Here is a 14,711-nt window from a genome sequence, read left to right on the forward strand (position 1 = left end):
GTCTGTCTTTCAAGAGGGGAGGTTCTTTTAGGAGGCCCAACAACAACTACTCCCAAGGGAAAAGGTTTGGGAAGCAGCCTCAGAATGATCAAGCTTGTACTAGGTGTGGGAGTCACCATCCGGGAGTACCATGAAAGGCCGGATGGGGTTTGTGCTACAATTGTGGAAAGGCGGGGCATAAAGCCGCAAGTTGTCCAGAGAAGCAAAAGCAAGGTGCTGGGAAAGCACAACAGACTGGTCGGGTGTTCACCACCTCAGCTGTGGGTGCAGAAGGATCTGAGACACTCATTCGAGGTAACTGTGAAATGGCTGGTCAAACTTTAAATGCTTTATTTGATTCGGGAGCATCGCATTCATTTATTGCATTTGAGAAAGCCCATGAGTTAGGATTGAAGATCGTAACCTTAGGTTATGACCTAAAGGTACATAATGCTACCCATGAAGCCATGGTAACTAGGCTAGGATGCCCGAAAGTTTCGTTCAGGTTCAAGCAGCGTGATTTTGTCCATACTTTAATCTGCTTACCGATGATCGGTCTTGATCTTATCTTGGGATTGGACTGGTTATCTGAGAACCATGTCCTGCTTGATTGTTCTACAAAGTCGGTGTACTTTATGCCGGAAGATACAGAAGGGCCGGTCGTGGTGAATAATTATTACTTGAATTCGATGATGGTGAACTGTTCTGGAATCGAATGTCAGGGTATCCTGTTGTTAACCGCTGGTGTTTCGGGTGATGATCAAAGGTTGGATCAGATTCCGGTAGTGTGTGAGTTTCCGGAAGTGTTTCCCGATGATATTGAGGAATTTCCACCTAACCGAGAGGTCGAGTTTGCTATTGAATTGATGCCTGGGGCGGGACCAATCTCAAGTGCTCCTTATAGGATGTCACCGTTAGAGATGGCCGAGCTAAAGTCTCAGTTAGAGGAATTGTTGGGTAAGAACTTTATCCGACCAAGTGTTTCCCCGTGGGGTGCTCCAGTATTACTGGTAAAGAAGAAAGATGGAAGTATGCGGCTCTGTGTGGATTACAGGCAGCTGAACAAGGTCACCATAAAGAATAAATACCCATTGCCGAGGATTGATGATCTCATGGATCAATTACAAGGAGCTGGGGTTTTCTCCAAGATCGATTTGCGATCCGGTTATCACCAGATAAGGGTGAGGGGTGAGGATATCCCTAAGACTGCTTTCAGGACTCGTTATGGTCATTACGAGTATACTGTAATGTCTTTTGGGTTGACGAACGCTCCTGCAGTGTTTATGGATTACATGAATAGAGTGTTCCGTCCGTTTCTGGATAAATTCGTTGTTGTCTTCATTGACGACATACTAATTTACTCCAAGACCGAAGAAGAGCATGCGGAACACTTGCGGACCGTGTTACAAATTTTAAAGGAGAAGAAACTCTATGCGAAATTGTCTAAGTGTGAGTTTTGGAAGGATGAGGTAAAGTTTTTGGGTCACGTGGTGAGTAAGAGGGGAATAGCCGTAGATCCAACTAAGGTGGAGGCTGTGATGGAATGGAAGCAACCAACCACAGTAACTGAGATAAGGAGTTTTCTGGGTTTAGCTGGCTATTACCGAAGGTTCATCAAAGGCTTTTCGCAATTAGCCTTGCCGTTGACAAAGTTAACTCGCAAAGACACTCCGTTTGTTTGGACTCCTAAGTGCGAGGAGAGCTTTCAGACATTGAAGAAAAAGTTGACCACTGCACCTGTGTTAGTGTTACCTGAGCCGAACGAGCCTTTTGAGGTGTACTGTGATGCATCGTTGAAGGGTCTAGGGTGCGTGCTGATGCAGCATCATAATGTGGTGGCGTATGCCTCACGACAGTTGAGACCTCATGAAGTTAGTTACCCTACGCACGATCTGGAACTCGCTGCGGTCGTATTTGCCTTGAAGGTGTGGAGGCATTATCTCTATGGGGTTAAGTTCCAAGTCTTTTCCGATCACAAGAGTTTGAAATACCTCTTTGATCAGAAAGAGCTTAATATGAGGCAAAGGAGGTGGATGGAATTATTGAAGGACTACGACTTTGAGTTGAATTACCATCCGGGAAAAGCGAATATAGTGGCGGATGCGTTAAGTCGGAAGTCGTTATATGCGTCTTGGATGATGCTTCAAGAGGAGAAGTTGCTCAAGGGATTCGAGAGTCTAAAAATTGGTGCTCGAGAAGTATCTGGAAACTTGTGTTTGAGCCGATTAGAAATCTCAAGTGACTTTAAGTCCGAACTCCTAAAGGCTCATGAAAATGATGAAGCATTATGGAAGGTGTTACCGGCTATCGAGCAAGGAAAACAGTGGAGAGTGTCGGAAGAAAAAGATGGGTTATGGAGATTCAAGGGTAGGATCATTGTGCCGGATGTTGGTACTTTGAGACAAGATATCTTAAGGGAGGCACACAAAAGTGGATTCTCCATTCACCCGGGAAGTACTAAGATGTACCATGATTTAAAGGTGATGTTTTGGTGGCCGGGTATGAAGAATGATGTGGCGGAATATGTTTCAAAGTGCTTAACTTGTCAAAAGGTAAAGATTGAACATCAAAGACCTTCCGGGATGTTGCAACCCTTAGAGGTTCCGCAATGGAAGTGGGAAAGTATTGCAATGGACTTTGTGTCGGGATTGCCAAGGACTAGGACTGGTTTTGATACTATCTGGGTGATCGTGGACCGACTGACGAAGTCAGCTCACTTTTTGCCCATTCGGATGACTTACACCCTTGAGGAGCTAGCTCGGTTATACATAAAGGAGATTGTGAGACTCCATGGTGTACCTGCTACTATAATCTCTGATAGAGATCCTCGTTTCACTTCGAGGTTCTGGGGTGCATTGCAGAAAGCTTTTGGAACTCGATTAAGCTTGAGTACAGCGTACCATCCTCAAACAGATGGTCAATCCGAGAGGACGATCCAAACACTAGAGGATATGTTGAGAGCTTGTGTTTTGGACCAACCGGTGAGTTGGGATCGGTATATGCCGTTAGTAGAGTTTGCATACAATAATAGTTACCATGCGAGCATCGGAATGGCTCCGTATGAGGCTTTGTATGGGAGAAAATGTCAATCTCCACTATGTTGGTATGAAGCTGGAGAGAAAGGCTTGTTGGGGCCGGAAATGATAGCTGAGACCACTGAACAAGTCAAGAAGATCCGAGATAGGATGCTTACGGCGCAGAGTCGTCAAAAGAGTTACGCCGATCAAAGGCGGAAGCCCTTAGAATTTGAGGCAGGAGATCATGTTTTCCTGAAAGTTACTCCGACCACAGGAGTAGGTAGAGCGATTAAAGCAAAGAAGTTGAATCCTCGATACATTGGTCCATTTCAGATCTTGGAGAGGATTGGGCCAGTGGCGTATCGGGTGGCTTTACCACCCCATCTTTCAAACCTGCACGACGTATTTCACGTGTCGCAGCTTCGAAAGTACACTCCTGATGCTAGCCATGTGTTAGAACCCGAATCGGTTCAGTTAAGAGAAGATTTGACGCTTCCAATGGCTCCAGTCAGAATTGATGATACTAGTATCAAACGGTTGCGTGGAAAAGAGGTTTCATTAGTCAAAGTGGCTTGGAGTCGAGGCGGTGTTGAGGAACACACTTGGGAACTTAAGTCGGAGATGCGAACGGATTATCCGCACTTATTCTCAGGTAATTGAATTTGAATTTGAATTTTGTGGGCAAAATTCCCAATTAGGTGGGTAGAATGTAAAACCCGGTTAATTAATGGTTAATTAACCCATAAATGAGAATTTATTCTAGAAAGCCAAAAATGTTATTTTTATGGCTAAATGTGATAGAGGAAATTGAGACGAGAATTTCGGTACCAATTTTATAGAAATCGGACCAAGATTGGACCGAACGGGCCAAACCGGACCAACCGGACCCAAAGTGGGCCCTTGGCCCAACATAACTAAACCAAAACCCTAGTTTTCAGCACTCTCTCTCCTCACAACACACTCAAACACGCTGAAATTGAAGAGAGGGGAGGAAGAACACTCTCTCAAGTTCTTTCTCTCACTTGATCTTCAAACCACCATAACTTTTGATCTAGAGCTCCGATTGCCGCTCCGTTTGCGGCCACGCGTTCACCGCGGAGAGCTCTACAAAACCCATACAACTAATCTTGAGGTAAGCCACGTGTTTCTGTTCGAAATTCCAGCCCTTATTTTCGAGTTTCATGGGTAAAATGTTGAGATTTTGGGTTCTTTGATGTTATAGGACCCAACTCTCTTGAAGGAGAAGGTTAATCTTGTCTCCTTGGACCTTGGGTGTGGTAAGATTCTCAACCCTAGTGTGATTTTGTTGTTCTATGATGTTTGGGTTTTGAGATGTTGTGTATGGGTATGATGATTGTGGCTTAGGTTGTGTATATGTGAATATTGGAGCTTGATTGGTGATTTTGGAAAGCTTGGAAGAGGGTTTTGTGTGATAAAATCTGTTCTTGGAGGTGTTGATACCTTGAGAGCTTGTGGACAAGTGGTTTGGAAGTGCTCCGGTTGAGCTTGGGGAGTCGGCTAAGGTATGGTTTTGGTTTCCCGTATCTAATATGTAATGTGGTAGGAAATACTTAGGCTAGAGGCCCTAAGATAGGCATTGAATTGTTGGTGTTGTTGAATGGTTGAAATATATGATGTGTTCATATATGTGATTATGAATATTGATGCCTTGATTGTGTGAAATATGAGAAATGCATGTTGTGATATATGCTTGATGGATGATTGAGGTTGAATTGATGGGTGGTACCATGTTGATGGTGAGTATGATGTTGATTATGTATAATGATGGTTAATTGGAAATGGTATTATTGGAAATTGGGATGAGGAAGGATGTATGACATGATATTGTGTTTGTCCTTTAGCCATTTGATTGAGAAGTGTTAAAATGGTTGGATGTGGTTTTGGAAACCTTGGTAAAGTGTCAATGTGTGAGTTGAGGATGGCTTGTTGTTGATTTTGGTACATTTTGAATGATTTCAAAGAGAAGGGTTGAAATTGGCATGTTTGATTGATTTTGAAAAGAGTTGAAAGTGGCTTGTTTTGAAAATGGCACCTTGTGGTTTTGTATGAAAACATGGTTTTTGGGCATACTTTGACGGGACATAACTTGGACTACGGATCTCTGATTTGTGCCAAATCTGTTTAGAAATGAAATTGGATCCGGGATGTCCATGCCGTTCAAAGAACGGGTGAAAAACGATTTAAAATGAGGAAGTTATGTCCGTCGGAAGATTGGGGTTTGAATATGTAAATTCTGCAGCTTTTAACTTAGAAAATTTTTAGCAGAATGACCCCTCGCGCGTAGGCGCACTTGGTGCGTACGCGCCGTTCTTCGAGAAAGCGCCATCCACGCGTGCGCGTACGCGTGGACCTGTTTTCATCCCAAAGTTGATTTTTGAGTTTTAAAAGCCATATTTCATACTTCTAAGCCTCCGATCTCACCACTTATGTCTTAAATCATTATGATATGCCTAGCATGAGAAAAAGGGCTAGTGAATGTGGTAACTTGCGAGTGAAGCAAGGGAAAAATGAATGATCATTGAGGATCAAAGATGATTATGTGAGATGCGGAGAATGGCGGTGGAAGTGCTTGTTGTGCCATGGGCCGAAGGGCCGTAATTGTTAATGAATTGGCTGGTTATGGATTTAACCGTGAGCCGGATGGCTAGATTATTGCCGTGTTACGGCGGAGCCATGTTTATGGCCAAGTATAAATGCATATATGATGTTGATTGAATTGTGAAGGTTTGCACTTCCACCATCGGAGATGAGGGTTTCCCTGGGTAGTAGCAGTGGCTAGCCACCACGTGCTCCAGGTTGAGACTCGAAGCTCTTTTGACCCTATGTCGTAAGTGTGGCCGGGCACTGTGAAAGGCCCGGATGAGCTCGCCCCCATAAATATTCACCAGTGATGGTGATGGATAAATATTCACCAGTGAGGGTGATGGATATGGATCATGATTATGATCAAGTTTATGATGAGTATAACTCGAGTTGGGGATGCACGACAGAGGGACAGTCCAATGGCTAGCTACCAGGACTTGTCGGGTTGGCTCTATAACCGACAGATGATATCATCAGCCACTAGGGACAGGCATGCATCATAAGCATACTACATGAATTGTTTGAGATTGCCTATTTGACTGCATATTACTTGCTATTTGTCTAAATGCCTTAATTGTTCTTATTTGTATATCTCATGTCTGATATAACTGTGTTTGCTATATTATACTCCTGCTGGTGGTTGGGAGGTCTGAAGGAATTGGAAAGGGAAGTATTAGTTAGACTGAAGGATCTTTAGTTAGTTGCCGCTTACGGTTTAGCTTGTTTATAAGCTTTGATATTTTCTGGAGGAAGTTCTAGGATTGCCTTCGGCTTTCCTCTATTATTATGTATTATATATGTGGAAGCTGTTACCGTGCTGGGGACCTCTGGTTCTCACCCATGCGGATTTTGTGGTTTTCAGATGCAGGACGCGAGGCTTCTCGTTGAGGCATGCTGGAGACTTCTGGATTAGCGAAGATCCTTTGTTCTTGGGACTCTGTTTTGGTTTATATATCTTGTTTAGATACTTTTATCTCCATTAAATAATACAAACTGTGATGACTCCTTCTAGAGGGGATTTTGGAGAATAGGTTGTATGTATTTTGTGTCCCTTTGGGTTTCCTTTGGGGTTTCCTTATTTTATTATATGTATATATTATTATGCTCGGACCGGTTATCTTCGCAGCCGGATCTTGAGTCTTGATATTCCCGTTTTTGACACTCTTTATATATATGATCTTGCGTTAGCTTATCCTTTGCTCGTTACGTTATCGATCGGAGTGTTGCGCGTTCGAGTTACGGTTTTTGTTTACCCCTTTTTCTACAAAGGCTCCTAGTTATAATCAATTATTCATACTACTATACGTACTAAATTTTTGTTTTAGAGGTCGTAATACCTTGCCATCTCTGAATTATGACTTAAGCATAAGACTTTGTATGGTAGGGTGTTACATAAATGATTTTTTGCTTCTTGATATTCTTTATTATAGACTTCTTGTTTATGATCTATAATATTTTTTCCAAAAAATTCTTTATATAGAATCATCATTATATATAATATCTTATTATAAGCTGTTGTTTTTGTTGCTAATTCTTCTATTATTTGGTTTTCTATTGATGTCATATAATCTCTTATAGCTCCTTTAGTATGAAACCCTATGTAATTCCAAATATCTCTTCCAGATAATTCATTAAGTTTTGGATTAGTAAAGGCTTCTAATAAGAAGGAATTCAACCAGTTTTCGAAAAAATTTTTTTCATTCTTTTTACAGTCTAAATCGAGCATTCTTTCTCCTTCCATTTCCTGGATTTTAGGAACGTATTTTGATGGTGTTTTTGTATATTTTGAATCTTTATTTATAAATCCTTTTTTAAAAGCATAATTATCAAAACCTGTTTCCATTTAAATTGAGATTGATTATCCCTAGATGTTCCAGCTTCATTTTTTACTTGTATTGGAATTGCTGGTTCTTCGTCACTTGAATAATCTAGGATGTGTTCTTCATTTTCTATATTTTCAGAATTTACTAATTCTTCTTCTATCTGAAATCCCTGTTCCATAATATTATTTTCTTGAGCCATTTTTAATTGTTTAAAAAGTATTGTAACTTCTTCTAATTTTTCTTCAATATTCATAATTTTAGTGGTGGTTTTACTTTTAAATCTGTTATGTTGATTATATTTTGAAATTTTTCTTCTTTGGGATTTTCTTTTTCCTTATTTCTTTGAAGTTTTATAGATACTAATATTTCTTCAAGCATATCTACTATAGAATTTAATTGTGGGTTAAAAGTATGATAAAGATGTGGGGAATCATTTCCATGGTAACATTTCTTAGAAATTCCGTGTGAAAAATAAGTTTTTTCAGGTTTTTGAAGTCCTTCAATAAAACTTATAGTAAAATAAAGATTTTGAGAAAAATTATTTTGTATTGATTTTAAGAATTCGGTGTCATTACAGTTAACATTAGTTAAAATCATTAATTTTTGATCTATTAATTTTGATAACTTAATTATTTCTTTTCTTAAATCTTCTAATTTACTTTTTTCCATTAGGTGACATTTTTCTTTGTGAAGAACTACGGTTTTAAGTGAAAAGTGTGGCTTTAAAAAGTGTGATTTAAGTAAACAAATCTTTAAATCTGTACAGATTTAGATCTGTACTATATAATTTTCTTTATATGATTTGTACTAAATTAAGTATAATAAGTGGCACTAATGCTCAAATTAAATACACGCGTGTGTAACTGTGTATGTCGGACATGTGATTTTGAATTGCTGGGACTAAATTCATTGCATCCATAACATGTTTTATTTTTGTTGTTTTTGTTCACTACACACTAGACACATATGTGGTCCACTCCATCAGGCCTTACATGATCATAATATTCTTTAAATAAGGCCCACTATACTGTATGAAACATCTTTCTTTTATTTTGTACCTTCTTAATTCTTATAAGAAGCTTCGGATATTGTCCTTTTATGGGATCAACACATAAATGTTGTGATGCGCCAAACGTATCAGTATATCACTTTCATTTCATGTGTTGTTCGTATAAATTATAATGCATCAAAAGCAATTGGAAGATTTTGCCTTTTTTCCTAACCGAAAATGTTTTAACCAAAAAAATATTAATAGAAAACAGTTAAAATTTATTTTATTTAATATTCATTAATTATTATAAATATTAAATAAGATAAGATTTGATTTTTTTTCCTTAATATTATCATTTTGCAATTTCAGAGTCAATGATTAATTGATTATTAATATTATCTAATTAAAATACAATTCATTATTTATTTCTAAAAATTTCTGCTCTTTTTTAATTAACGTTTAAATTTAATCATTTTCGTATTTTTTAGGATCATATTTAAAATTATACCTAACATTGCATAACAATTAATATTAAACAATTATAGAGTAAATAATTATTTTTTATCATAAAAAATTTTGACGCTCATAAAATTAATCACAAAATATTTAAAAGAATTTCATAATTATCAAAATTTATCTTTGTCCCACTAAATTAACAAAATGTTAACTCTACTAATATGATTCCTTAAATTCTCTCTTTTTTTTCTTTTCTCTCCATCTTCCTTTCATAAATTTATTTATTTTTATCACATTATCCTTACTATTGCTATTAAAAAAAATCTTAAATTATAATCTCAACACTAATGTTCAATTTTCTTCTTTTTCTACAAAAAAGATATAGGAGAACTAGGATAGAAAAGAGACAAACAAACATGTCTTCTCTAAAATTTCAATTGTTTCTCTCTCACATTGTGAATTAGAGAAAAACAGTGCAAATTTAGGAATTAGTTCACACATTGTGTCAAATATCTAGAGATTTTGAAGGGAGTCACTCATACAAAGACGCTTAAAACGTATTTTTTTAAGATGTTTTTTAGTAATTAAAATTCAATACATATAATCGATTAAATCGTGTTATTTTTGTCAAAATTAAATCAGACAAATTGATTTAGCTGAAAAATCGGTAAATTAAACTTTAAACCAGTCTAAATTAATATTCTTTTTTATAGAAAATAACTAAAATACTCCTATTATATATATATATGTATATATATTAATTTTGAAAACCCTAAATCCTAACCCTACGATGACACACAAAGAAGAGAAGAGTTAGAATTTAGGATTCTCAAAATCTTTATATATAATAATAATTAGAATATTTTAGTAATTTTTTATAATAGGAATATTGTAGTAATTTTCTATAAAAAAAATATTAATTTATACCGATTCAAGGGGTAGTTTACTGATTTTTTGGCCAAATCAATTTGTCTGATCTAATTTGACAAAAATAACACAGTTTAATCAATTATATGTATTGAATTTCAATTACTAAAAAACACCTTTAAAAAAAGACATTTTAAACTTCTTTATCTTGAGTGACTCTCGATTTTGAAACTTTTAGAAAACGTGTTATTGCATGGCCGAGCACACTTGTGAAAAGGATCCTGTGTGAGACGTTGAAGGCGTTGACGATCCACCACTCGATCTCGTCTTCAAGATCCTGATATGGCATCTCCCGAATCTCTGAAGCGCTGAGATTTTGAAACCCCAACCTTGAGAAGCTCTGTTGTAGGAACTTCTTCGTACACGTGCGCTCACTAGTTGTCGAACCTCACCTCTACCATGTGCGTCGCTATCTCTTAGAGATCGATCATAGTACCTGCTGGCAACACATCAATCAGCACTTCATCGCCAGAAACCTGTTCCATTGTTGAAATCCGGTGCTCCTTAATGTTGTTGTCGGTTCGCAATTGTCATCTCCTCTTTCAAAATTGCCTCTATCATCAGAATTAAACGATTCGATCACCGGTTCAATTTTAACAACTATGGTATTTACTCACAATTATAATTTAAGAAGACTTTAATACAGTAGCATTCAGAATTTGATTTTGGACTCGGTGATATTGTATGTACAAGTGTTTTTGACAACTAAGTCTAATTAAATTGATCAAAATTCAACAAAAATTACCAGCACAATCTGCACATTTTTTCTTCTATTTATTGCTGATTTTTTTTTTCATTCTCCTCATGATATATCTATTCTGTTTTTTTATTTCTTCTTTTTATTTGTTTAAATTTTTTTCTTCTCTTCTTTTTGTTTTTTTTTTCTTAAGGATGTGAAATAAGACAAAGAAAAGATGACAACGATGAGAAGAATGAGGAGTTTGAGAAAAAAAAATATATAAATTTTAGTTGCATAATATAGAAAATTGTTAGTATGCAAGTTTTTAGTTGAATAACAAAGAAGAAAAACACATAATTTTTTGTTAAAAAACACAAAAAAATTTAGTTACATAATACATATATAAATTATTTTAAAGTGTGTAATTTTTTAGTTGAATAACAAAAAAAAAAAGAAAGATCATGAATTTTTGTTAAAAAAATTTTAGTTGCATCATAATACATAAATTATTTTGAGTTATGTAGATTTTATATAGGGTAAAGTATCGTTTTTTTACCCAACGTTTGGGGTAAGTTCTATTTGTGTCCCTAACGTTTAAATCGTCCTATTTGTATCCTTAACGTTTATAAAAGCGATTCAATGTTATCCGACTATCAATTATACTAACAAATCAGATTATATTTTTCAATTATTCTCACTTGGATGTATTCATTATCAATTAGGTCTCACTTGGATGTGATCAATTTTAATATTATACCCACTATTTGTGTTTAGATTCAATTATGTCCCTAGAAAAGTGAATTATGTAAATATTGTAGGAATTAGTTTCAACATTTGATGAGCTATTTTTTAGAGTAGATCATTGATTCTATCCCAGACATTTGTATTCTAACTTCAAGAAGAGATTTTTAAAACTCAAACTAAAGCGTTCATGATGTGTAATTGACGGCAGGATAACATTGAATCACTTTTACAAACGTTAGGGATACAAATAAGATGATTTAAACGTTAGGGACACAAATAGGATTTACCCCAAACGTTGGGGACAAAAACGATACTTTACTCTTTTATATATTACTTGATCAGCACAAAAAAAGAAACATAAAAATTTTAATTAAATAACACAAAATTATAATTATGTTTTTAATGTAGGTTGCACATTTGATGATGGTAACGTTACAAAGGAAAAGTATAGGAAACCAAGTGGCTAACCAGCAAAAAAGTGAACAACTCAATTAATTATAATTATTAATAATTAATTTTAAATTTTTTAAATTCAAAATTTAAAAAATTTAAAATTGATTAAGTAAACATAATTAAAGCCTATAAAAACCTTCATGTTGTCTCCCACATTAACCTACTCACCTCCAACAACCACACACACAGACCCCTCTCTCTCACCGTCAGCGTTGTCGCGGTCAATTCCCATCGTCGGAACCACGTGAATGCGCGGCCTTACATGGCGAACATCGCCACCGCGACCCACTTCTCTTCTGGCACCGCTCTGAGCAAGAACTGCTCCAGACGCTCAATCCAAGTCATCGCATCCTCACCGCGAAAAATTGGAGTTCCAGTTTTCTCCACTGCTCTGGCGCGGGTTCTACTCCCCTACGAGCCACTGGCGGCCTAGTGTGATGTCGGAGAACTCTATTTGTGACGGATCGGAGTGCCCTACTCCATGGAATCCACTCATGCATTGATCCTCTGCAACATCTCCTGCAGCAAGCGGCACAGGTCTTCGAATTGGTCAAATCGCAATTCCATCACATCCACTCTCCCTTTGAATCGGTCAAATCGCGATTCCATCACATCCAATCGGTCTCTGCTTTGCACTTGGTTCAACTTCAGGAATTATTTAAGGAAGGAGTGGTGGAGCAGAGTCGTTCTTGAACAATTACAAAAATATAAAAAAAAATCATTTAATATGAAAAAAATCCTAATGCTTAACTTATATCTATAGGATTTAAAAAAAAAACTATGAAATTCTTAAAAAAATAGAGATATTCATATTTGCAATACAAAAAAAATCGAAAAATATATAAAAGAACATCAATTTAGTATGAAAAAGAAACATTCTGATACTTAGCAAAAGAAACATCCATGTATATTAACTTATTTTTATTAAGATGAACTTCGAGGTCCAGCCCATCAAAAAGTTGGCAGGAGTTGGCTGAACCCCTTCTTAATTTCCTAACGGAATTGCATTATAAAAACACAAATGTTGTAGTTTTATCTCCATAATTTTTTCCCCTTTAATCAACCCTAGAACAATGTTTCTTATACAACAATCATCACTAACAACAACAATAATAATAAATTTCTTCCTATATTTTTCTTTTAAAAGCTATACTTATCTTAAAAATTTGTATATTTTGTAATTTTCCTTTTTTATGTTTTTTTAAATTGTGTTTATCTTAAAAACCTTATGCATTTTGTGTAAAAAATTTAAGTGTGATTTTCTTACGCATGATATTTTAGCATTTTTTTTTAGGAAAAAAAAACACAGAAGAAGAGCCAGGAGAAAAAGAATGAAACAATGGCGTTTAGAAATATTTAATAATATTTTTTTTTTAGTTAAAAAATGACTGATACATGGATCGAATTATAGGCCTGCTGAGTTAAGATTTGGTTTGTTAGTACCTTATGATGATAAATATAATTAATTATTTTTTATTATAACTAACCACAATGTAAAGAATTAGAAATCAATCAATAACAATCAATTAAGCATGTTAGAATTATGCAAAACAGCAATATTAATGAGAATATCACTAAAAATAATATCAAGCTAAATTTGAAAAAATATTGCACTATCAAGACAGTAAGTGACACGCTTCAAGAATCCGGTTCATGAGTGATTGAACAGCTGCTGCATATTATCAACATAAAAAAAGAAAGTATTTCTAATTCAATCTCAACGATAACAACTAATAAATAGTGCAATAGCTAGTTGATGAAAAAGAAAAATTATTTCAATAATAAAAAAATATCAAATTCTATAAAAAAAATATTTGATCCAAGGAAGACAACCATTCGAATTGAATCTGATTTGAAACACTTTGTCCTTATTTTTTGTTTTAGTTCTGTTATATATTTAAATCTTTTTAGCAACTAAATTTAATTAAATTGATCTAAATTTAATAAAAACTATTTTCATTATATACAGCGTGTATACGCACGTGCTTCACTAACGCAAGCATATTTTTCTTTGTCTTTGTGTTTCTTTTTCTTCTTCACGTTCTCTTTTCTTCTTTGCATTTTTCATTCTTCTTCGTCGCGTTGCTTTTTCTTTTTTGCATATTTTCTCTCCATCGTTGTTTTTTTCATTGTTGTTGTTATTGCTGCGTTTCTTTTTTATTTTTCTTTTTTTTTTCCTAGTAATTTTGCAGTATTATCTTTTTATTTTATTCCTCTTAAAAGAGTGAAACAAGAAGAATTATTAGAAAATGAAATAAGAAGAAAATGACGATGATGAAGAAGCAGAAACTTTATTTCTCTTTCATATTGTTATTATTATAAGCTTCGTATTATTGTACGTTATTGTTATTTGCTTTCTTTCTTTTATTTCTTTTACTATTTTTTTCATATTGTTATTATTATTTGTTTTCTTTTCATATTGTCTCTCTCTTCATATTACTTTACGTTATTATTATTTGTTTTTTTATTTTTTCTATCATTTTGTCATTATTATTAATTTATTTGTGATTTTTATTTGGTTTTTTATCATAGTATTTTATTTTATTTAGTGTGTTATTATATTCACAATTATTATTTATATTATAATTTATATAGTATGGCTCCAAAAACTAAATCCAAGAAGAGGTTCTAGTCAAGTGAATATTGAAAATGAAGATGCAACAAATGAAGGAGAAGTAGAAACTGTAAAAGCAAAATGGGATGATTGGAATACTGAAATATTTTTGACTATCTGTGTGGAAGAGATACGAGATGGTAATAGACCTAATAAACATTTCAGCAAAATTGGTTGGAAAAATTTACAAAAAATTTTTTTAGAGAGAACAGGGCTCCTATATGTGCATAGACAACTAAGAAATAGATGAGATGCTCTTAAATCTTATTTTCAATTATGGGCTAAATTAGTTGGACAAGAGACTGGTCTTGGTTGGGATCATGAGAAAAAAACAGTGTTAGCTTCTGAATCTTGGTGGACTGATAAGATTAAGGTATGTTAATTTTGCATTATAAAATAATACAATAAGTTAATTTTATCTTTA

This window comes from Arachis hypogaea, chromosome 14, assembly GCF_003086295.3.
Source record: "Arachis hypogaea cultivar Tifrunner chromosome 14, arahy.Tifrunner.gnm2.J5K5, whole genome shotgun sequence".
Classification (NCBI taxonomy): domain Eukaryota; kingdom Viridiplantae; phylum Streptophyta; class Magnoliopsida; order Fabales; family Fabaceae; genus Arachis; species Arachis hypogaea.